Source organism: Leptidea sinapis, chromosome 20 (assembly GCF_905404315.1).
Source record: "Leptidea sinapis chromosome 20, ilLepSina1.1, whole genome shotgun sequence".
Lineage (NCBI taxonomy): Eukaryota > Metazoa > Arthropoda > Insecta > Lepidoptera > Pieridae > Leptidea > Leptidea sinapis.
Window position 1 is genome coordinate 5,953,341 of NC_066284.1, and position 26,364 is coordinate 5,979,704.

At 34.1% G+C, this 26,364-nt stretch overlaps 1 protein-coding gene across 1 annotated transcript in view; it reads left to right on the forward strand.

Annotated features, from left to right (window-relative positions):
- LOC126970335 (ADP-ribosylation factor-like protein 4C) overlaps window positions 1-26,364 on the forward strand; it is a 99,514-nt gene that overhangs the window by 32,575 nt on the left and 40,575 nt on the right. The window contains exon 2 of the mRNA XM_050816191.1: window positions 17,641-17,693. The gene's annotated coding sequence lies outside the window, so the exon portion shown is untranslated. The remainder of the gene's footprint in view (window positions 1-17,640; window positions 17,694-26,364) is intronic.

Below are 26,364 nucleotides of genomic sequence, written 5' to 3' on the forward strand. Positions count from 1 at the left end.
AGCTAAGGCACAGTATATACTAATTTACTGAAATACTTACAATCGTTAGAAATGACGCACGCACGTCTGTTCTCTCCGTATGTTATTACTTACCCAGAATTTGATCCTCATTAACGACACTATCGAATGGTATAATAATACAGTGTGTTTTTTTTTATTAAATTAACGGACTCCAATGATGCAGTTTTAAGTAAAAGTCAAAGTCAAAAAAACCTTATTCAATTAAGCTTTTGAATCGCCACTACAATTTTTTTTAAATTACTGAATTTACCATATTATGTTCGTAAAAAGTTAAGCTCGTGAGAAGAACATACAAGAAACTCAACGGTCACTCTTTTCAATCAAATAGAGTATTTTACAATGGCTGTAATATAGTTATACATAATAAATTAGTTTGTATGGTGCTGCATCCAGTATATGAATCGTGTTTAAAGAATATAAATTATTTCATAAGAAGTATAAAGCATAAACTGTATAAATATAAAATATCGTATATTAGATGCATCAACCTTTAGAGCTTGAATTCATTGTTTGTGTAAGGATGCTTCCTGAACATGATGGTCGTGATTACTGCCACAATCAGTAATTGCATCGAACAAATACAATGACTTATTAGTTATAACAGGTCGGCATCACAAGCAGTTCACGAGTTGACGCCGGACCAGCCATCGTATATCACATATAAGTTTTAGTCAAAATCGGGCCCGAGACTCCTTTGGGTACTTTTCATCATACTTTCGGATTTGGCAATTCACGCTCACTATGGCTAGAGCTTCTATCATTACTCTTCAAAGATATTTAATATTTATAATTATATTCAAAAAAGATACAGTTCTGAAGATCTGGATGGATTTGATACAAATATCCATATTTATCTTTATCATTTGGAGGCGCTTCTGTCGTTCTATATTATATTCTTATGTTACTAAAAATGATAATAAATCATTACTTCGTTATATTGGTATATCCCAGCTTATATGTAGACAGGCATTTATTAGATGACATGATTAGTACATCATTTGTGTCTTCTGGCACTTCTTCCCTATATAAACTTAACTCAAAAATCTTAGATCATTTTTATGTCTAGATAGTCTGTTGCTGTAAAAAAAAGAAAAAGAATTATAAAAAAGGGGTTAATTTCATGGGGTGCAGCTTGGTCGAACTTGAGAGATAGGATAGTTTTTATTTCGATTTGGGACCCATAATTTTTTTTATATTTCAATATTTGTTTTGTATGTAGTTTGTATGGACTTAATATTTTCTATGAGAGAATTTATTGACGCACGGTTTGACAGTTATGCTGTGAAACAATTTCATTATACGAGTAACAACAGGGAGCATTTCTTACGAAATAATTCTTGATGTTTTGAAATATTATTGGCAAATTTCTATAAAACGGGTCATTTTTCTGTCGGGTCAGCTAGTTGGAATATAAATTTCACTATTTAAAAAGCAAGCATACAATAATATATTTTATAAAGAAAAGCCGTTGTATTTCACGTTTTTTAAGGACATTTTCAACAATATTCGCAAACAACACGTTTCCAAGATGCATTTTCTTAATTGTTTGTGTAGCACAATGAATTTTCACAGCGCTCTCGTAGCGCAGGTGGCGGTGTATTTTCCTTTTATTCACCAGCACAAATAGAGGGTTTTCAACTCTCCACTGTCAACTCGTCAGCCATCCTTTCTGTTACGTAACCAACATTGTGTTTCGCTTCGGGCTGGACGCTTTCAGGAAAATGTAGCTTCGAATCACTGCCGCACTTTTAGCTCTGTATATTTTTAAATGGGCCATTACATTCCTCATTACAGGGAAATAACAACAAGAAATTTATTCTGCTTACTAAAACTTATAATTTCACAGCACTTCAAGACATAATAATATGTAATAACTAAACTAAACTACTAAACCTTGTTTCGACTAAACCTTCAAAATCTAAATATCCTAGAAAAGTATAAAGTAAACTCAAGCAATATTATGTCATCAATGTTGTCTTATCAGGTCATTTACCTAATATGCATTATTGGGGATGAGCAGGTTATCAACTTTAAAGTAGATCCTGTAGATGAAGCCACAACCTGAGATTTGAACAAGACATACAAGATTTATCAACGATACGTCAATCGAACAAACTTTATTTAAGTCGAAAACTATAACACTAATGTTTTCTGGTGTTAATTGAAGTTCATCTTACAGAGGTCCTACTGTGGTAAAACTTTATATTAATGATTCTATGTATCTATAATTAATTAAAAAACCATTTATAGTTTTACTATTAAGACACTTGATAATGAAACTGAAATCTTAATTTTAATAAATCGAATATTATAAAATAATAAAAGAGGTGCTATACCTTGATACTCTTTAATGTAAATATCTCAATACCTACTCAAAATTCTTTTAAAATTTAATGACTAATGTACTTAAGGCAACAACGTGTTATAAAATAATATAAAATGAAAACGTTATTTAACAAATCACCGAAGAAAACATTTTCTCAATATTAATATTTCAAATTGGTCCCCCACTAAGTTATCAATATTTCCTGCGGTAGCCTTTAATGTAAATACCTACTGAAAATTCTTTTATTATTTAACGAGTTATTTTGTACTTAAGTCAACAACCATCCTTAAAATGATATAAAATGAAAACTTTAATTAACAAATCACCGAAGAAAACAAAGTCTCAATATTAATATTTAAAATTGGTCCCCCACTAAGTAATTAATATTTCCTGCTCCCCTATCCTGGAGCAGCCATGAAACATTTAATCCCGCCATGACCTACTTCCCAATTCAACCTCGCCACTCGATGTATCACTTTATTGATTCAACTCTTAAACAGATTATTCTATTGTTGGACTTTTATTACGCAGGAATGTTGTTACTTTCTTATCACGTTGATTAAGAAATACAGTGATTAGAAATCTTTCACCGTGATGTTACATAACATGCTCAGATATTGAAAGATTGTGTAAGTAATACACAAATTTTCTCATTTTAATACTGGCTTTACCTTGTACGTGCGTATATATGTACTTATTATCTGTATAATTGTACTAGCTACCCGCCCCGGTTTCGCACGGACAGTAGAACATCAATGCAGCATCAACCTGTTGCATAGATCACGTGGATTAGATTTTTAAAATGAAACGCAAATAAATATTTTCACTACTCCACGTGTTTTTAAAATATTTATCAGTGCAGTTAGTACCTATAGTTTTAAAAAAATATCTAAACGTCATCCCTCTTTTGACTAATTTCGTTCGCTTCGCTTCAAACGAACTCTTTTGGCAGATGTCGTACTGCGGCCTCTATATATATACCTTCACTGAGGCAACATTAAATAATTAAGGGCTAGAGTAATTTAATCTATTGTATGTATATTAACCTAAACAACCACAGCTAATGAAGGGTAAAGGTGATGAATATGTAAAGTCAGCCTAATTACAAATAAACGTACATCAATAAATTACCAAAATAAGTGTCTACCAAAAGACAACACAAAACAAAAAGGCTTGAATTTTTACTATTATCAATAATATCTTGACATTTGATTAAATTAAATCAACTAAAATTTTACAACAATGAGGTTTTACAGAATAAAGAAACAATTATAATTAAGTTTATATACTACAAACTAAGACCTTGGGGTTCATCCGCACAAAAACTCATTAAAGAGTAATACCGATTTGACAGATGACCCAAAGTCTGGTACCTGGTCACGTTCCTCTGTCAAAAGATAAGTTTGGCCATAAACAATTTAAGTTACCTTCGTTGCCAGTTAACTTCATGGGCACCTTATACCTGCCGACTGCGACCTAAATTATACTATTACCTTATATTTTCTTATTTTTAAAGTAGGTACAAGACCGGACCTAATACACTTCCCTGAGGTACTCCAGCTTCCTTAATTTCTGAACAAAAATCCTCTTGTCGAAACCTTAAATATCTATTGGTTTTATAAAATTCAAGGAAATCTGCAAATAGTCTTGGTACAGCCATTCTTGGTGGTCATTCATGTGAATAAGTTCTTCATCCCAAACATTATCAAAAGCCTGACCCACATCTAGAAATTTGGTGGTGCACACTTCTTTATTTTTATACACACACATAATTCATTTGATATTGGAAGTAAGACAACATCATAAATCGTTTTTAATTGACAAGTGTTGTCGAAGTATCACCAAAATAGGTTAGGAAAGTAGAGCCGCCCGCCTCTGTGCGTGACGTCACCCAACACTTATTAGGTAAACATGACTATTATAACATAATAGCGGTCGTTCACACAGTCTTATTTCAGTATTTGCAATGGCCTTCGTATTGTCGTTGATATTGTTAGGTTTAAAGATATTTATTTCTCATTAAAAAAAATTGTAAAATAAAAATAAAAATTGTTAAGAATATAAATCGTTTATTCTTCTTCTTATTTAAAGGATTTATTTTAGAGCATATATCTGTGATTTATGCTAGTATTATCCATTTCAATAAAACTATAGTCAAATTACGAAATTAGAAAAGCTTTATTCCCGAAAAACAGACAAAAATTATTAAATAAATTAACACTGAATTTTGTTACTAAGAACATACACACTATTTTTTTTTAATTTATTAATTTGTAACGATATTGATATTATGCATTCTTCTCTTTAGGAATTTGGCGAATTATGGCTATAACAGCAGTAGCACTAACAGCTTTTTTAGTTATTTTAAGGTCATATTAGAGACAGTCAACTGACAACACCAATATGACGTTGTCAGTTGACGACCAATACAGGCATTCAAGTTGCAACACTGGTACGGGGTGGTCGATTAAAATGTTCTTAATTCTATTATTACAGTTGTTTGTTACTAAATACGGTCTTTAATAATTATAAGGTTTGATCCCAAAACAGTGAGTAGTGTTAATAGATCTTTCGGAAGTATAATCTTTAATAATATAAGCAACATAATGTTTGATTTAGTTTTTGTAATCATTCCACAGCTGATATGCTTAGCCAAAGACAGTCCAATGCAGAAGTCAAGTTCGCGTTTTATAACACTCAGTTAAGTTTAACGTAAGTAAAGTCTGAGAAAAGTCTAAGTACGCTATAGATCTCAGCGTAAGACTGTCCGACTGTCTGTATTCAATAAATCGCAAGTCGCGAGTCATAGCTAACTGAAATTTTGACTGAGTGAGTTTTTTACTATCGCCGCTATAAAATCCAAAATATTGATTTTTCTTTGGAAGATAATTAAAAAGTATTTTTGTGCTCCACCTACGTGTGGTATATGAATACCTATGACTTGCACTTTAACAATTTCCATTAGGCTTCCGTACCTCTATAACCCTTATATAAGACTTCGTTGTCAGTCTGTGTCTGTCAAAACATTTTTTTTATGAAAATAAGGGACGAGACGAGCAGGACGTACAGCTGATGGTAATGGATACGCTCTGCCCATTACAATGCAGTGCCGCTCAGGATTCTTGAAAAACCCCAAAAGCTCTGAGCGGCACTACAACTGCGCTCGTCACCTTGAGACGATGTTAGGTCTCATTTGCCCAGTAATTTCACTAGCTACGGTGCCCTTCAGACCGAAATACAGTAATGCTGACACATTACTGCTTCACGGCAGAAATAGGCGCCGTTGTGGTACCCATAATCTAGCCGGCATTCTGTGCAAAGGAGCCTCCCACAAGGAACATATCTGGTGAAAGTTCTGGCTATATCGATCTATTTTGTCTATGTATATTGTTTTAACTGTTAAAACACGAAACGAATTGTTGAAACACGATAAAATTATAATTTTTGTTGTAAAAATATTCCTAAGCAGACCTCTACGCAGCTATTTTCCTTTTCTTATAACTGAACAATTTCGCATTTTTAGAGAACATTCAAACAGCGCGTAAGAAAAAAATATTCGGTCAGATAAACAAACACACTTTTGAACATTAGCAGTAATAATATTGATGAAGAAAAAATGAGCAAAGTTTTGAATTACATCAGCTGGGTAAAACAGTATGAATTTGAATATTCAATCTCATAGTAATGCAGGTGATATCAAGTTCCGGTATTGTGCATTACAACAATATGCCGGAAGCAACAAGGTATGCTGCTAAATCACAAACAAACCGACCATAACCGGATACACGCTGTGGATACCAATTCAAACCGGTGTGGAGATTCTGCGTTGTTACAGAGCAGTGTATGTTCGCGGTTTTCTAAAAAGTTCATTGTATGAAAATTATGATGATATACAATACGAGACAGCCAATTTATTTTATACAGGCTTCTGCCCGCGAATATGTCCGTTAAGCTGTAAAGTTTTATTTTTTCACTTAAAAATCTTATTATTAAGTTGGTGTTCTAATGCTGCCACATGCATACATACAAAATTTCATACCAATTCATTCGTCGGTAGGGGGGTGTTTACACCCGAGCCCGACATATTTTATAAAGACCCGTTTCGGGGTCTTCAACGTAAATGTATTTTAATCCTCTCTAAAAAAAACATCCACATCAGCGCCACCTATCCGGCACTAACGTTAATATGTCGTTCTTTATACATATATGTGCAAAGTTTTATTTCTGTTGGGCTAACGGTTCTCGTGTTTTAGGTGAACATACACACATACATACCTTTTTCCTTATACAGGTGTGCAATACTTCCAGATTAAATTCCCGGATGCAGTTGTTATCTATAATCTAAATATAAAATTGGAGTGTTGGATGCCGGCTAGATTATGGGTACCACAACGGCGCCTATTACTGCCGTGTAGCATTAATGTGTAAGCCTGTGTTTCGGTTTAAAGGGCGCCGTAGCTAGTGAAATTACTGGGCAAATGAGACTTAACATCTTATGTCTCAAGGTGACGGCAGCTGTAGAGCCGCTCAGAATTTTTGGGGATTTTCAATAATCCTGAGCGGCACAGCATTGTAATGGGCATTGCGTTTCAATTACCATCAGCTGAACGTCCTGCTCGTCTTGTCACTTATATTCATAAAAAAAAACACACACACATACTACATACACCCTCAAATACACGTATAAGTAGCTTAGTATTTATTTATATACATATACACGTATAGCACGCATAAGTAATTGTTAATTTGTTACCTTATTCTGGCCTGTTAAATCATAAATGTTATATCTTTTGTTTAATACCTATATACCGTAATCAGTTCTGGCCTCATTCTTCTTCTTTATATTATAATCATATTGTATGCAAATTGTGACGCTGTAGATGCCATGAAAATAAATAAATAAATATTTTGCTACCGACATTTCACAAAAAGATCAAACAAGTTCGGATATAATGCGAAAAATGGAAACATCAAATCATAACTACCTTTGTAATCATAATTTTTTATCGTTCGCGTAAATTTTATTTTATTTATTTATTTATTTATTTATTTATTATTAAATGAGAAGCGCTTTCCGAGAATCGCTTACATTTTTTATTCATTAAAAGTGAACGTAACTTGAGCAAACTGTAGGGAATTATTAATAAATTAAGTTTATTGAAGTAAGCGTACTTTGCGGAAATCCATAATTATACAGATGATTTAAGTTTCCTTTAGTGTTAATTCCGCCAATATTTGTTTTTAAACAATTCAACACGTGTTTCGCCTCTACACGAGATATCCTCAGGACGTGTTATCTCGCCAAAATCTGGCACGAGACTGAATCAAATGAGTTTTTTTTTTTTGCGCCCAAGCAAGGGAATGGGCTACCCTCCGGGATAACGACGGGAGGGAGGTGGTGAATGCTCATGCATACCAACGCAGCCTAAGTCTGCGTTGGTTATGTGGGACTCACGTGAAAACCTAGGTGCCTACCCACTAAACACCACCGGCTTTGGGCAGGTGCCCTCTAAGATTACATCGAAGGCGACCTTCTCTTGGGGAGAGAGAGGCGCAAGCGGCACTCCCTATGGAGTTTCCGCTGGGATAATCAAATGAGCTGGAAGCCGCTGTCTTATACCCTCGTCCCATGAAATGACGCGCTGTGATTGGTCGGCTGTTGTGACGTATTACACCCGGAAGAGATACGTAACAAAGGTGATGGGACTAAATATTGGCGGAATTAACACTAAAGGAAACTTAAATCATTTGTATAATAAATTAAGTATTACACCTTCCAAAAGAAAGCGTATTGCGTCCACAATAGTTTGTAATGGCATTATTGATTTTCTGTTAAAGTGTACCAAGGCTGAGCAGAAGTGGCATAAAAGGCATTTATTTTCTCAAAATCGATTCCTTCAGAATTCTTTTTGATGTAATTTCTAATATACTAGACACTACTACCACTTCGGAAACAAATGGCTCTCTGAGAGATAAGAAGTGGCGCAAGAAATTCTTCATTCTTTTTTTGAGCTCTTTTTAATCAAATATACAATATTGTATTGTCATTGCTATTGCTATGTTTGATGTTACATAACATGCTCAGATATTGAAAGATTGTGTAAGTAATACACAAATTTTCTCATTTTAATACTGGCTTTACCTTGTACGTGCGTATATATGTACTTATTATCTGTATAATTGTACTAGCTACCCGCCCCGGTTTCGCACGGACAGTAGAACATCAATGCAGCATCAACCTGTTGCATAGATCACGTGGATTAGATTTTTAAAATGAAACGCAAATAAATATTTTCACTACTCCACGTGTTTTTAAAATATTTATCAGTGCAGTTAGTACCTATAGTTTTAAAAAAATATCTAAACGTCATCCCTCTTTTGACTAATTTCGTTCGCTTCGCTTCAAACGAACTCTTTTGGCAGATGTCGTACTGCGGCCTCTATATATATACCTTCACTGAGGCAACATTAAATAATTAAGGGCTAGAGTAATTTAATCTATTGTGTGTATATTAACCTAAACAACCACAGCTAATGAAGGGTAAAGGTGATGAATATGTAAAGTCAGCCTAATTACAAATAAACGTACATCAATAAATTACCAAAATAAGTGTCTACCAAAAGACAACACAAAACAAAAAGGCTTGAATTTTTACTATTATCAATAATATCTTGACATTTGATTAAATTAAATCAACTAAAATTTTACAACAATGAGGTTTTACAGAATAAAGAAACAATTATAATTAAGTTTATATACTACAAACTAAGACCTTGGGGTTCATCCGCACAAAAACTCATTAAAGAGTAATACCGATTTGACAGATGACCCAAAGTCTGGTACCTGGTCACGTTCCTCTGTCAAAAGATAAGTTTGGCCATAAACAATTAAAGTTACCTTCGTTGCCAGTTAACTTCATGGGCACCTTACCTGCCGACTGCGACCTAAATTATACTATTACCTTATATTTTCTTATTTTTAAAGTAGGTACAAGACCGGACCTAATACACTTCCCTGAGGTACTCCAGCTTCCTTAATTTCTGAACAAAAATCCTCTTGTCGAAACCTTAAATATCTATTGGTTTTATAAAATTCAAGGAAATCTGCAAATAGTCTTGGTACAGCCATTCTTGGTGGTCATTCATGTGAATAAGTTCTTCATCCCAAACATTATCAAAAGCCTGACCCACATCTAGAAATTTGGTGGTGCACACTTCTTTATTTTTATACACACACATAATTCATTTGATATTGGAAGTAAGACAACATCATAAATCGTTTTTAATTGACAAGTGTTGTCGAAGTATCACCAAAATAGGTTAGGAAAGTAGAGCCGCCCGCCTCTGTGCGTGACGTCACCCAACACTTATTAGGTAAACATGACTATTATAACATAATAGCGGTCGTTCACACAGTCTTATTTCAGTATTTGCAATGGCCTTCGTATTGTCGTTGATATTGTTAGGTTTAAAGATATTTATTTCTCATTAAAAAAAATTGTAAAGTAAAAATAAAAATTGTTAAGAATATAATTCGTTTATTCTTCTTCTTATTTAAAGGATTTATTTTAGAGCATATATCTGTGATTTATGCTAGTATTATCCATTTCAATAAAACTATAGTCAAATTACGAAATTAGAAAAGCTTTATTCCCGAAAAACAGACAAAAATTATTAAATAAATTAACACTGAATTTTGTTACTAAGAACATACACACTATTTTTTTTTAATTTATTAATTTGTAACGATATTGATATTATGCATTCTTCTCTTTAGGAATTTGGCGAATTATGGCTATAACAGCAGTAGCACTAACAGCTTTTTTAGTTATTTTAAGGTCATATTAGAGACAGTCAACTGACAACACCAATATGACGTTGTCAGTTGACGACCAATACAGGCATTCAAGTTGCAACACTGGTACGGGGTGGTCGATTAAAATGTTCTTAATTCTATTATTACAGTTGTTTGTTACTAAATACGGTCTAATAATTATAAGGTTTGATCCCAAAACAGTGAGTAGTGTTAATAGATCTTTCGGAAGTATAATCTTTAATAATATAAGCAACATAATGTTTGATTTAGTTTTTGTAATCATTCCACAGCTGATATGCTTAGCCAAAGACAGTCCAATGCAGAAGTCAAGTTCGCGTTTTATAACACTCAGTTAAGTTTAACGTAAGTAAAGTCTGAGAAAAGTCTAAGTACGCTATAGATCTCAGCGTAAGACTGTCCGACTGTCTGTATTCAATAAATCGCAAGTCGCGAGTCATAGCTAACTGAAATTTTGACTGAGTGAGTTTTTTACTATCGCCGCTATAAAATCCAAAATATTGATTTTTCTTTGGAAGATAATTAAAAAGTATTTTTGTGCTCCACCTACGTGTGGTATATGAGTACCTATGACTTGCACTTTAACAATTTCCATTAGGTTTCCGTACCTCTATAACCCTTATATAAGACTTCGTTGTCAGTCTGTGTCTGTCAAAACTTTTTTTTTATGAAAATAAGGGACGAGACGAGCAGGACGTACAGTTGATGGTAATGGATACGCTCTGCCCGGCACTACAACTGCGCTCGTCACCTTGAGACATAAGATGTTAGGTCTCATTTGCCCAGTAATTTCACTAGCTACGGTGCCCTTCAGACCGAAACACAGTAATGCTGACACATTACTGCTTCACGGCAGAAATAGGCGCCGTTGTGGTACCCATAATCTAGCCGGCATTCTGTGCAAAGGAGCCTCCCACTGGTACATTACTGCTTCACGGCAGAAATAAAAAAACTTCTTTTCTTTCCAACATCTGGAGGTATAAAGATGAAATAAACATCACATACCTACAACGGCCATCCCTTGATGATCTAAATAAAATATTCGGTCACCCTTCAGATACCGAACCCTAAAAATAATCTGTATTAATTTAATAAAAAGGCATAAAAGGCATTTATTTTCTCAAAATTGATTCCTTTAGAATTCTTTTTGATGTCATTTCTAATAACTACTAGATACTACTACCGCTTCGGAAACAAATGGCGCTCTGAGAGAGAAGAAGCGGCGCAAAAAACTCTCCCAGCATTCTTTTTTTTTGCGCTCTTTTCAATAAAAATAAACAATATTGTACAGTCATTTCTATCGCTATAAAACAATCACAATCTATTCCCAGGCTGTCCGATCATTTAGATATTCAGCAGTGGAGTGGATTTACGACAGAGCCATTTTTTTTTATAAAAAATGAGATGCATCTTAATAAACAAACAAATAATCAGTCGCTAGCCCTGATGAAGCTAAACGAAGCTAAATCAATCCGTTTTAACCTCTGCCTTCTCAATTTATTGTTTAGATTTTTAAAGAGCTCGTTGAATAATGTTTATATTTACGAAGTCTCGAATCCAAATTGAAAAGGCTGTGAAGTTAGACTTGTTTATTTATAATAATATTTTTTTACTTTCTTAATATTATAATAATATATAGTTGAGAAATCCTTTAATTCCCCCATTAATTAATTAATACACACATTAAGCCCCTCAAATTTTTTTTTGCCTATTTACAAAAAAAATAATTTTTTTCACTGAGTAACATATTTGGAAAATATCTGGTGAAAGTTCTGGCTATATCGATCTATTTTGTCTATGTATATTGTTTTAACTATTAAAACACGAAACGAATTGTTGAAACACGATAAAATTATAATTTTTGTTGTAAAAATATTCCTAAGCAGACCTCTACGCAACTATTTTCCTTTTCTTATAACTGAACAATTTCGCATTTTTAGAGAACATTCAAACAGCGCGTAACAAAAAAATATTCGGTCAGATAAACAAACACACTTTTGAACATTAGCAGTAATAATATTGATGAAGAAAAAATGAGCAAAGTTTTGAATTACATCAGCTGGGTAAAACAGTATGAATTTGAATATTCAATCTCATAGTAATGCAGGTGATATCAAGTTCCGGTATTGTGCATTACAACAATATGCCGGAAGCAACAAGGTATGCTGCTAAATCACAAACAAACCGACCATAACCGGATACACGCTGTGGATACCAATTCAAACCGGTGTGGAGATTCTGCGTTGTTACAGAGCAGTGTATGTTCGCGGTTTTCTAAAAAGTTCATTGTATGAAAATTATGATGATATACAATACGAGACAGCCAATTTATTTTATACAGGCTTCTGCCCGCGAATATGTCCGTTAAGCTGTAAAGTTTTATTTTTTCACTTAAAAATCTTATTATTAAGTTGGTGTTCTAATGCTGCCACATGCATACATACAAAATTTCATACCAATTCATTCGTCGGTAGGGGGGTGTTTACACCCGAGCCCGACATATTTTATAAAGACCCGTTTCGGGGTCCTCAACGTAAATGTATTTTAATCCTCTCTAAAAAAAACATCCACATCAGCGCCACCTATCCGGCGCTAACGTTAATATTTCGTTCTTTATACATATATGTGCAAAGTTTTATTTCTGTTGGGCTAACGGTTCTCGTGTTTTAGGTGAACATACACACACACATACCTTTTTCCTTATACAGGTGTGCAATACTTCCAGATTAAATTCCCGGATGCAGTTGTTATCTATAATCTAAATATAAAATTGGAGTGTTGGATGCCGGCTAGATTATGGGTAACACAACGGCGCCTATTACTGCCGTGTAGCATTAATGTGTAAGCCTGTGTTTCGGTTTAAAGGGCGCCGTAGCTAGTGAAATTACTGGGCAAATGAGACTTAACATCTTATGTCTCAAGGTGACGGCAGCTGTAGAGCCGCTCAGAATTTTTGGGGATTTTCAATAATCCTGAGCGGCACAGCATTGTAATGGGCATTGCGTTTCAATTACCATCAGCTGAACGTCCTGCTCGTCTTGTCACTTATATTCATAAAAAAAAACACACACACATACTACATACACCCTCAAATACACGTATAAGTAGCTTAGTATTTATTTATATACATATACACGTATAGCACGCATAAGTAATTGTTAATTTGTTACCTTATTCTGGCCTGTTAAATCATAAATGTTATATCTTTTGTTTAATACCTATATACCGTAATCAGTTCTGGCCTCATTCTTCTTCTTTATATTATAATCATATTGTATGCAAATTGTGACGCTGTAGATGCCCTGAAAATAAATTAATAAATATTTTGCTACCGACATTTCACAAAAAGATCAAACAAGTTCGGATATAATGCGAAAAATGTAAACATCAAATCATAATTACCTCTGTAATCATAATTTTTTATCGTTCGCGTAAATGAGAAGCGCTTTCCGAGAATCGCTTGCATTTGTTATTCATTAAAAGCGAACGTAAATTGAGCAAACTGTAGGGAATTATTAATAAATTAAGTTTATTGAAGTAGGCGTTACTTTGCGGAAATCCATAATTATACAAATGATTTAAGTTTCCATTAGTGTTAATTCCGCCAATATTTGTTTTTAAACAATTCAACACGTGTTTCGCCTCTACACGAGACATCCTCAGGACGTGTTGTCTCGCCAAAATCTGGCACGAGACTGAATCAAATGAGTTTTTTTTTTTTTGCGCCCAAGCAAGGGAATGGGCTACCCTCCGGGATAACGACGGGAGGGAGGTGGTGAATGCTCATGCATACCAACGCAGCCTAAGTCTGCGTTGGTTATGTGGGACTCACGTGAAAACCTAGGTGCCTACCCACTAAACACCACCGGCTTTGGGCAGGTGCCCTCTAAGATTACATCGAAGGCGACCTTCTCTTGGGGAGAGAGAGGCGCAAGCGGCACTCCCTATGGAGTTTCCGCTGGGATAATCAAATGAGCTGGAAGCCGCTGTCTTATACCCTCGTCCCATGAAATGACGCGCTGTGATTGGTCGGCTGTTGTGACGTATTACACCCGGAAGAGATACGTAACAAAGGTGATGGGACTAAATATTGGCGGAATTAACACTAAAGGAAACTTAAATCATTTGTATAATAAATTAAGTATTACACCTTCCAAAAGAAAGCGTATTGCGTCCACAATTGTTTTTAATTTGTAATGGCATTATTGATTTTCTGTTAAAGTGTACCAAGGCTGAGGCATAAAAGGCATTTATTTTCTCAAAATCGATTCCTTCAGAATTCTTTTTGATGTAATTTCTGATATACTAGACACTACTACCACTTCGGAAACAAATGGCTCTCTGAGAGATAAGAAGTGGCCCAAGAAATTCTTCATTCTTTTTTTGAGCTCTTTTTAATCAAATATTCAATATTGTACTATCGTTGCTATTGCTATAAAGTAATCACAATCTAGTCCCAGGCTGTCGGTTCTGCTGCTGTGGGTCGGAGCCATTTTTTAATAAAACATTTAAATTTATTTATAGATAATGCCTGAACAGTGGCTGGGACTTTATTATAAAAGTGTGTACATTTACCCTTAAAGCTATTATGTTTCTTATGGAGCCTACTAGAATAAGTTACAAGCAATCCCTTATTTCTAGTGTTATAATAAGTGAGCTCGTTGATAAGTAGAATCCACATATGTGTGACCTTAGCATACTGAACATATACGGCACGCGAGTAGCGATTGTTTGACATTTACATAATTGGTATATTTCGTAAATACTCACATTTGTGTTTTTAAAAGTATGTTTCTCAATCACGTAAAAACACATGAACTGCGACAATAATTGGTGTCTTTTGTGTTTTTTTTCGTCTGTGCTATAATTTAACGTAACTTGCATGTTTGTATATGTGTGCCGAGAGCAAAACCGGCAACGTCAACCCTTCGCGTCGATATTAATCTAAATTTCTAACTATCTAATATATAATATTCTCGTGTCCCGGTGTTTGTTACCAAACTCCTCCGAAACGGCTGAACCGATTTGTGCGAAATTTTGTGATAAGTTGATTTTTTTTTACATTTTTTTATTATGATTCAGCTTTGATAAAATAACTAACAACTTCAAATTTTCGCCCTTCTACGATCTACAACTATTTTTGTATCGCGATTTTTATATTATTCTGTTCCATCCACAAATCCGCTATAGGGATGCAAGATGGCAATCGAATACAATAATTGTAGTATTTGGTAGATCTGAATTCGAATCGGTCGTCATCTATTTCTTATACCCCGAAAATTTTTTTTTAATACTTTAATTGGCAATACAACGTTTACTGGGTCAGCTAGTTATATCTTAAATGAACTATATACCTACACATTGTTACTTATATTCATACTAGCTGACCCAGCAAACGTTGTATTGCGGATATTGAAATCGCGATACAAAAGTAACAGTTGATCGTAGATGGGTGAAAAATTGAAGTTGTATGTACTTTTTGATGCTGACTCATAATCAAACAAATTAAAAAAATGTCATTAAAATAAAAAAAAAATTGGCTTGCCTTAATTTCTGTTTGGAAACACATCTTTTATATATAAATAATATGATTTACTATTGAAATTTTGTCTTTAATAAAAATAAAATGATCCTTGATCATCGTGTAGTTAAATTACTAAGAATGCTTAACATATATTAATATAGATCAAGTATTGAAAGTTAGTTAAAATCAAACGATATAAATAAGACTCTACTTTTTTGACTTGTATGAAAGAAGGTATTAATTATTATTAGAACGCAGCCGTCTTTCACTTAAAAAAATACACATATTATACTAGCTGACTCAGCAAACGTTGTATTGCCGATATTAAAATCGCGATACAAAAGCAACAGTTAATCGTAGATGGGTGAAAAATTGAAGTTATTTATAATATGTACTTTTTAATGCTGACTCATAATCAAACAAATTAAAAAAAAACAAAAAAAAATTTTTTAACCACCTTTAACATTTATGAAAAATAGATGTTGTCCGATTATCAGACCTAACCAATATGCACTCAAATTCATGAGAATCGGTCAGGCCGTTTTGAAGGAGTTTAACTACAAACACCGCGACATGAGAATTTTATATATTAGATTATATCCTTCGCGTGTCATTATGACAGCGTCATCTCAATTACGTGGGTGAGCTGGACGTGCTCATTATCACAACACTCTTTCAGATCATATTCCTTATATTTTTCCTTGAACTTGTTGTGGAACCATATAGTATAAACCAATCTTAAACTAAGTATCGGTCATTCCTAAACAATATAGCCTTAATATTAAACAATAATTATTTTCTTAGTCCTACATCTTATACTTTTTTTATGAAAGTCGCGGACGAGGCGATCAGGACGTTCAGCTAATGGTAATTGATACGCCCTGCATATTGATTTTTGAGCGGCACTACAATTGCGCTCGTCACCTTGAGACATAAGATGTTAAGTCTCATTTGCTCATTAATTTCACTAGCTACGGCGCCCTTCAGACCGAAACGCAACAATGTCTACACATTATTGCTTCACGGCAGAAATAGGCACCGTTGTGGTACCCATAATCTAGCCGGCATCCTGTGCAAAGGAGCCTTCCACTGGTAAAAGTATAATTAATTGAAAGGGTTATGGCATAATCCTAGGGTTTGCCATTATTTTCTGTATATGGCTCTTTTTGACCATGTTCTTCCATCCCATTCTTGGCCGCCCATTTGCCATCGCGGGGTACATCTTTTGCCCATCTAATTCTTTTGTATCTTATTATGGCCAACTCAGTTCTATTTAAGTATTATCACTGTATATGTGATATTTTCATCTATAATTTTCTTTTTGTTCGTTTTTTTTTTATTTTGTTTTGTAATTTTGTACGAACATTTCTTAGCATTAAGAATAATTTCATGTAAATAATAATAATAATATATTTTTTTTTCTAAAAACATAGTATACAATGGTGTTTAAATATTATAATAGTGAGCTTATGTTTTGCTAGCACTATTCCTAGCATGCATATATATATTATATATGTAATATATGCATGCTAGGAATAGTGCTAGCAGTAATATAGATACTACAATGAATATCAGAATTTCATTTCCATAAATTCCTTAACACCATAAAAATTATAACCATTTAGCCAACTATATAGCTTATTCTAAAATAATCTAGAATTTAAATTTTTTATGTTTAAATTATTATTTAAATGTAATTTAAAACGTCTGCAGCCCTTCACATATTGGTCAATTTTAGTCCAATTAGTTATTCCTACGGTCGTAAGCAGTTTCTGCTTCGCGTCGCGAGTATACGTCTAAAAATATTTAGGATAAAATTGTAAATTCCGCGAGGAATCACACATAATTCAAGCGTGTCTATTTAATAAGCATTTAGTTTATAATCAAATGACCGAACGACTTTCTATCAATAAATAAATATTTATTTCTTTTCAGACAAACGGTGCAAAAGGGGCAGACTAAACCGGTGACCGGATTCGGTCTATTTGGTATGTATTTCTAAATATTTCAATTCTATAGGAATTAAAGAAATTTCCACCAACAGAAAGTTATCAGACCCAGATGATTATCTATCCCGTTATTTATTATTATGGTCCCGTATGGGATTATGATCCCGTCACATGAATATCTAAAATTCTCAATTCAAGTTCCAACCACGTAATACAGCTATGAAACCAACCAACCAACAAGTTTGTTGCTCGTGCTTGAGATTCTTCGGTGTTCGGTCAGTAGAATCGGCATTAACATTCCAGTAACAGTAGTTAGGATTCCGTGGCCAAATGGCAAAAAACGGAACCCTTATAGATTCGTCATGACTGTCTGTCTGTCCGCGTCATAGCACTTTTTTCCAAAACTAAAAGAACTATTCTGTTGAAACTGGTTAATTAGATGTATTCTGTGAACCGCATTTACATTTTCACACAAAAATAGAAAAAAAAATTTGGGGGTTCCCCATACTAAGAACTGAAACTCAAAAATGGATAGGTCTTCAAAAATGATATTGAAGTTTCTAATGTAATATTTTTTCTAAACTGAATAGTTTGCGCGAGAGACACTTCCTAAGTGGTAAAATGTGTCCCCGCCCCTGTAACATCTAAAATAAGAGAATGATAAAACTAAAAAAAAAAATGTGATGTACATTACCATGCAAACTTCACAAAAATTGGTTTGAACGAGATCTAGTTAGCAGTTTTTTTTTATACGTCATAAATCGTATTATCAATAACCTAATTTAAAAAAAATGCACTTTTATTAAAACATCGATCAAAGTTACAACGAACTTTAAGCACTTTTATATTGTGTTAATTCCAACCCTTCATGGATAAGTCCGACTCGCGCTTGGCCGCTTTTTTCTATTTGTAACTTCCATTGCCAATGTAAAGAAAAAGATTGAACATTTTGTAAAGTAATACGAAACGAGAGAGTACTAAGAATAAAATTAACAAGTCTTGAACGTCTAATAAAAAAAGGGCATAATAAAGTAGGCTATACTATTAAAGGATAAATACGGCACAGCCCAGGATGAACCGCCTGCAATATATAAATCACGAAAGTAATTTTGTTATAAAATAGACTTTATCTCAATGAAAACAGGTCACATTTTAGATACCTTCGTATAGTTGGGTAAGTTATAGCTTAACCGCTGTCTAGTCTTTGTAAAGATCAGAGAGAAAACTTTACTCTTTTATATTGAAGTGAAGTCTTTATAAGGGTCGATTCACATAAGATGGAAACGCATGTATATATAAAGTCCACGAATATATCACTGAAGTACTAGATTTTTATTGAGACTGGGAAAATCTTCACTAACTGTAGAAAATATTAATTCTACATATGTATCATAAATACATTGAAACTTAATCATAAAATTCCTTCTAAAGAATTTGACAACCCCTATAGCCCAGTGGTTAGTGATCCTACCTACTGAGCTAGAGGGTCCCGGGTTCGAGTCAGGGTAGGTGCAATCATTTATATGATGAATATGAATGATTGTTTCTAATCGCTTTATCATGAATTAAGTTTTCATTAAAAAAACTTTTTTTTAAATAATAAACATAAATAAAAGAAATTATGATCCATAATTTATGATTAAAATAAAAAAATTACCATTGTTTCATGAATTTATTTATATTGATGTATGTTTAAGTAAGTATATTGTATTAAATATATCGTTGTCTTGTAACCTTAGTACAGGCTATGCCTAGTTCGGGCAAGATAAATTGTGTAAGAGTGTCAATATTATAAAATTTATCTAAAAAATAAAACATTATAAAAAATACATAAATTAGTTGAAATGTCTGCATGACTACTTATATATGAAAACTAGTGGACCCAACAGACGTTGTCCTGTACACATGTTTTAAATTTGAAAAATCGGTCCAGCCGTTAGGAGCAGTTCACTAACATACACATGAGCAGGAGAATTATATTATATGGGCGGAATTGAGAATCTAAACCAATCTCAAATTCACTGAAACAAACAAAAAGTCATCAAGATCAGTCCAGCCGCTTAGGAGGTAGTTTAATTGTGAATCTAAACCATTTTCGAATCCACCTGAAGACACACACCAATCTCAAATTCACTGGAACACACAAAAATATCATCAAAATCGGTCCAGCCGTTTAGGAGGTAGTTCAATTGTGAATCTAAACCATTCTCGAATCCACCTTAATACACACAGAAAGTTTCATTAGAATCGGTCCAGCCGTCTAGGAGGAGTTCAGTGACATACACACGCACACAAGAATTATATATATAAAGATTTATTGAAGTAGGCAATGTGGTGTTATACATATAGACAATGCACTTCATACAAAATCAAAGCCGAAATATGGCACATGCTACAAATGACATTATAATCGGCTTCGACTACTATGTCTATACATTTTTGATTGTGTCCTTTCATCTGTCCCATTCTGACAAGCGGGTGTTGTCTGGGGAATCGTTAATAATATTGTACCATATTAAATGAAAAAATATTCAATGTATTAAATTACTTCCGCTTTTTGCATATCAATCTTATATAATAAAATAACCTTACCGATGATACGTCACTCCATCTTTTTTGAGTCGTTAATGTATTGTTTGAGCACTTTTTATAGCACACTTAGGCTTGTAGATTGACACACACGGAAAGTGTGCTTACATTGGCTTTAAGCACACTTTTGCCGTTCCTTCGTTCGTTCGTTATTTTGCGGAAATTATCCATAATTCCAATTCCATAAACTCAAGAGCAAGATTGCGAGAGTCTTGTGCCAGAGTTTGGCGAGACAACATCTTCTGAGAATGCCTCGTGTAGAGGCGAAACACGTGTCGAATTGCTTGAAGACTGGCGGTGATAACACTCAAGAAAACCCATATCATACTTATATAAGACTTAATTTGATTTGTTCGCAAATTTTGTCTCACAAATGTGACCAGCTGAGACAATGAAGGAGGTGAGGCAAAAACTCATGAAATTCGTATTAATGATCTCGCCTTGGTAAAGTTTTTACTCGCATCGTATCCCACACACATCGTTTTTTATACGTTATCATCCGTATCTGTATTTAGAGCGACACTATTATGATCTGAGTCTCAACGCGTCAACAAGCGACACCCTGAGACTTAAGATGGAGTGTCTCTCGTATAAATAGGTTGTAAAATAAATAGTAGAATGCCTGCAGTCCTACCCGTGGCGAACACTGCACACTGAAAATAAGGGTCGAGATGAGCTGGACGTTCAGCTGATGGTAATTGTTACGCCCTGCCCATTACAATTATGTTCCGCTCGCAATTATTGAAAAACCCAAAAATTCTGAGCAGCACTACAACTGCGCTCGTCACCTTGAGACATGAGATGTCAAGTCACATTTGCCCAGTAATTGCACTAGCTACGGCGCCCTTCAGACCGAAACACAGTAACGCTTACACATTACTGCTTCCTAAATAGGCGCCGTTGTAGTACCCATAATCTAGCCGGCATCCGATGCAAAAGAGCCTCCCACTGGTAAATTATCTCTTTGGAATCTCACAAACTCGGATATAAATACATTACGTAGAAAATCATTAAAGAAATTATAGTAGCAGCAATGTGATACGATGCAATTAAATGATGCAAGATTCTTTTAATCAATAAATGCACTTGAAGTTAACAATCAAAGTTGTGTATAAAAACCGTTGTTTTTTTTTCTTTTCATGTGCAGTCACGTCCGTGGGAACATAACAACCCTCTGAATTAGCTAAAGCTGTACTAATATGGAATACGACTAAAAAACAGGGCAAGCGCGCATCGGGCCACGCACTATGTGGTTCCGTAGATGCAATATTCAAGTAAATTTCAATAGAGTATGGAACAAAATTAATCGACCATGAGTAGTTACCTCTTTAACTTGGTATAAAAAGGCATTTATTTTCTCAAAATTGATTCCTTTAGAATTATTTTAGATCTCATTTCTAATATACTAGATACTCCTACTGCTTCGGGAAAAAATGGCGCTCTGAGATAGATAAAGCGGCGCAAGAAACTCTCCCAGCATTCTTTTTTGCGCTCTTTTTAATCAAATATACAATATTGTACTGGCATTGCTATTGCTATAAAAAAATCATTATCTAGACCCAGGCTGTCTGATCACTTAGATATTCAGCTTGGAAGTAGTAGGATTTATGACAGAGCCAATTTTTTATAAAACATTTAAATGGGACTTTATTACAAAAGTGTATACATTTACCCTTTAAGCTATTATGTATCTTATGAAGCCTACTAGAATTAGTTACAAGCAATACCTTATATAAAGTGTAATAATAATGAAAATCACTTTTTAGAGTAAAAAGGCATTATACTGGCATATAAAAGCATAATACTAGCTGGCGGCATAATATTACGCAAAATATAAATATTTTTTGTAAATTACGAAATTTGTAACATGTTCCATCATTACAATAATAATTCCGTTTTTCTCTATTCTAGTAATGAAGTAAGGTGACAGCAGAACTGTCAAACTGTGCGTCAAAAATTAATCTCATTGCATTATTCATACACAAATAAAATTAAAAAAAAAAAAAATGACTATCAGTAATCGTACTAACAACTATCTCTTAAGTTGGATCAAACTGCACACAATGTGCAAAATTTATCGCGAACAAACAACGTGACACGAAAATAATTTAAATAAATATATAATTTCGTTAATTATTCCGTTTATCTGGAAAAATTAACGACACTAAGAACTTTTAATTTTAACGTAATATTTCGCAAATTACTCTCTGAAATTGGTCTGATAATGGTTTTCTCACATTCGTAATAATTTTTAAACGATCCATTCAACGACAACACTGACCTTGGAAGAGACGATTAAATGTAATTGTCAAATTATTTTCAATTTTCTTGCTTTTGAGTGAATAATAATGTACGTATACCCGTGTTAAATTACAGACTGATCACCATGGTGAAACTATGACAATTCCTTCTTGAAAATGGAACCCTAAAATTATAAGCTCCACACGAGAACACTGTAAACTATTTATTTTACTAATATGAAAATAAATAATGCTTAGAATAGTTTAGATATTGTGTGTTAAGTCAATATATTATCGTACATATTTGCACTAAATAAATAATATATATATATACATTCATTTTTATACATTCTCATTTCATTATAATGGTTTTTGCTTAGAGATAATTTATGCGTCTAGATAGAGTCTCTTGCTGTTAGACAACCGATAAAAACAGGCCAGGAATATTAGTTTATTTATTTATTTGTGCGTGACAAGCTACGTTTTACACTCGCGATTTGTATGTTGTATGACACTTTATGTTAGTGTGCGTGAATTGCTCAAATAATTGCTCAATAGACGTTTTCACAGCTGTCATAATCTATCGAGAATTAATAATCTAAGTATAAATGATCTAAGAGCTTTTATAATAACTTTTAGAAAATTTATTGAATTAGGCGTTACTTTGCGGAAATCCATAATTATACAAATGATTTAAGTTCTCTTTAGTGTTAATTCCGCCAATATTTGTTTTTAAAACAATTCGAAACGTGTTTCGCCTCTACACGAGGCATCCTCAGGACGTGTTGTCTCACTAAAATCTGGCACGAGACTGAGATAATAACTTTTGTAAATAATATTATCACGTTGCGCCATCAGTATATGAATCAGCCGAAATCCTTGAAGTTAAAATAGCTTTGGTGGCTCGTCCATTGATTTTGTAAATAAAATTAAAAATATATTTTTTTCATTCTTCTAAGATAAAAATAAAATACGATGTGTACTTGACACACTGACCTGTATAAATACCAATGGGCAGGCTGTTCCATATGTTTGACAGTTTTTGTGCCTATTTGAGGTACCACTCGCGAGCGTCCAGAAAACTAATTCTGACGTATAATACAAAAGGCTGCGAAGGAACGTACAATACTCGAGAATTCGTTCGTTTGCCGTGTTATTTATACTTCAAGAATCAACGTAATAAAGTACACAATTTTATTTTTGTAAATAGTTTCCTACCATCTATCGATGTTTGCTGAGGTTGCCAGCACTAGTTTTAGTACCGCAGACTCTAGCGACATGGCAAACAGTACCAAAATGGCAAATATCAGACAGCACTTTTTTTATGGAATAGGAGGACAAACGAGCGTACAGGTCACCTGGTGTTAAGTGATCACCGCCGCCCACATTCTCTTGCAACACCAGAGGAATCACAAGAGCGTTGCCGGACTTTAAGGAAAGTGTACGCTCTTTTTTTGAAGGTACCCATGTCGTATCGTCCCGGAAACACCGCACAAGGAAGCTCATTCCACAGCGTTGTAGTACGCGGAAAAACGCTCCTTGAAACCCGCACTGTGGAGGACCGCCACACATCCAGATGGTTGGGATGATATCCTAAATTGTGGCGTGTCGTGCGAAGGTGGAATTCGGCGGCAGGAATCAGGTTAAACAGCTCTTCGGAACACTCCCCGTGATAAATGCGGTAGAAGAAACACAATGAAGCGACAATGAAGTGATCCAGCCGTTCGCAGAGCACTGGGTCCCCGACAATTCGAGCTGCTCTGCGTTGCAAGGTTTTTTTTAACTCTGACAGGCGCCAGTCCAGTGGTATGAGTATATATTAGAGGTCAGTGACTCGACACGACAGGAGAACTGAGTTCATCATGGCGAGATTAATACAAACTACAATATTACGAAATAATAGGAAATACAAACATTTTTGTACTATAATCGTAAAGTAATATCCATTAGTATGACAAATATATATGATTGTGTAATAAATAACTCAAATGGTTAATTTTGCTCTGACTAATCTCTCTCAACTCGAGCCCGGTGTACCCAAATGAGCGTTACACAAAAAGGTTAAAATTTCAAAGCCCTCCCATTGAAAGTTTCACTTCAAAAGGCATGTACGCCATACAACCCAGTCAATAGTTGGATATTTCGATGTAACAAATTGAAATATTAAAATTTACTTGAATAAGCAAAGACCTCTGTAAATGGAAGTCTTGAATATATTAGTATTTATTTATTTGGAATCAAATACAGAAATATGTTTATTTAATACCGTTAGTGGGCGCTTATGTTTGACAGTCCTCATCTGGCACACAGAGGATAAGAAAACATATACACATGTCTGAAATGATTGACGATATTTCACTTCCTGCATGTGTGAGCCTTACTTTCATTAATGGATGAGTGTGACTCAATAGCTCCGACTTATCTCGGGTTAAAATTGATCGGCTTTACAAATAAACTTGGTATAAAATTACACCTTGGAATAAACCAAGTATATGTTTTTTTTTATGAAAATAAGAGACAAGATGAGCAGGACGTTCAGCTGATGGTACTTGATACGCACTGCCCATTACAATGCAGGGCACTACAACTGCGCTCTTCACCTTGAGACAAGATGTTGAGTCTCATTTGCCCAGTAATTTCACTAGCTACGGCGCCCTTCAGACCGTAACACAGTAATGCTTACACATTACTGCTTCACGGCAGTAATAGGCGCCGTCGTGGTACCCATAATCTAGCCGGCATCCTGTGCAAAGGACCCACTGGTGAAAATTTTGACTATATCGCTGACAACGCTATCAATACAGTGATAATAGGTCTTAGCTTCCCATTATAAAAACGAATTCAACACTTATTTATTATTTATATTTTCAAAATGAAAATCACAGTTTTACTCGTATCATCTGTATGTCACGTGACCGAAAACGCCGACCACCATTTTGTCAAGTCACTATAGCAGAAACAATTTGTTTTAAGCAACACGCCAACGATACGGACTATGAAAATGCATTTTTATTTTAAGAAAAATCAATACGGTTGCACTGCATATTTGATGTTTCTTAGTTTATGTAATTATGACGTCACGATCATGGCGGCTCCCTTTTTGGCGCGATTATTTATCATTAAAATTTTAAACTATTTTTCTTAGCATAAAATGGAATTATTTTGAAGAAATACAAATACTAGTTGGTATTCGAATCTTTACGATTTTTATATAATATATTTTTAAAAATTGAAGAATATTCTATTCTGAAGTTTACCAAATGTCAAGCAGCCTTGCAAATAAACGCGGGAAACGTTATACGTCCGAATATACCAATCATAAGCTAAATGTCAATTTGTAAACATTTTGCATATTCTTGGTTTATTCTCAGGTATAACTTAATACCAAGTTAGGTTAAGGTATGTATAAACGTAACGTAACATAACGTAAATAAGTAACCTCTTTAGATCTAGTAAATTACTAACTCTATAATGTGTTCGGAAAAGTAGAGCTCGTTAGATGTACAAATACAAGAAACTCAATGACAACTCTATTAAAAAAGTATTTTAAAATAGCGGTAAAAAAAATAATTTGAAAGAGAAATAGAGATATAATTTACTCCAAATTTTCTTTTTTTCTACATATAAATATAATTGTATGTATGATATTAATATAATTTGTAAAAAAACAATTTTTAATTTGAGCCCGTCTTTACGAAGCGGAAGCGAAGCTTTAAGAACCGACTAATAAAAATATTTGATTTTGTCTATAATAATATACAATATTATAATATGAAAATTCTTAAAGGTGAATTCTGAGCGGAGCTCCCACCGCATGACTACAATTGATTTCTGTGTTAAATTATTTCTCGGCCATTTCTGGACCGATTTTAAAAATGTTT